Below are 1,031 nucleotides of genomic sequence, written 5' to 3' on the forward strand. Positions count from 1 at the left end.
ATTTTTTTTTTGTTATTATTGTTGCTAAATCATAATCCTGGAGCTCCCTCTTAAACAGTACATAAATGTTAACAATTCAAGATGGTAGCTCACAGCCACCTTTTAGAGGGCAACCGGGCTGTGGATAACTATTTACATTGCCAGCAACCCACATTTCCCATAAACAAGTTGACTTTTTTTAATGGAAGATTTTACATTGGACTTGTATCATAAAAAGGACTAAATTTTCAAGAATTTCTCAAATTTATTCATGTTGTATTTCAAAGCTGACATGTCAAGAAGAGTTTAAAAAAAAGTCTCAAGTTGAAAACCATACTAATAGCTTTGTATTGTTTAAGGTATTACTTTCCCTACTATTTTCTTCCCTATGTTTGCAAAGTTGTGGATTTTTGCTGGGTCAATGGATGTTAGTAATCTTCCTCTGCCTGACAAAAGATAAGATTAGAAAGAATGGCAAAGGGTTATTCAGTGGCTGAGGATTTTTATGTTAATTCAAAACTAAATATTAATAAGGCACTCGAGATTTACAATTCTCAAGAAGTAATCCTCAGTACTCTGCAGATGGAAACTGAACAAATGCTTTATTGAAATATACACATGCTCACCATGCACAGACAGATAAATAGTAGATAAAAATCACCACAGAAAAATTACATTTTGGAACAGTGATAAAGAATAAATAATACTGCTGAAATGATGAATCTTAATTCAATATTTAAATTCTTAACAGTGAAGAGAAAATGCAAGTCATTTTTAGAGTACCTTTCATAACCTTGTGATGCCCCAAAGCACTTCACAGCCACCAAAGTGCATCTGAAGTAAAGTCACTTTTGCAAATCAGGGAATATGAAATTGGAACACAGCCACGTCTCTTAAGCAGAAATAAGATTCATGGTGAATTAAACAGATGTGGTGATGTTGACTGAGGGATAAATGTTGGCTGTAACTCTGGTAGATTTCTTTTATCATGTACCTGATAGGACCTCTGTTTAATATCTTATTCAAAAGGCAACATTTCCAAGCAAGCAGAA

The sequence above is a fragment of the Pristis pectinata genome, chromosome 11, assembly GCF_009764475.1.
Source record: "Pristis pectinata isolate sPriPec2 chromosome 11, sPriPec2.1.pri, whole genome shotgun sequence".
In the NCBI taxonomy this organism is placed as follows: domain Eukaryota; kingdom Metazoa; phylum Chordata; class Chondrichthyes; order Rhinopristiformes; family Pristidae; genus Pristis; species Pristis pectinata.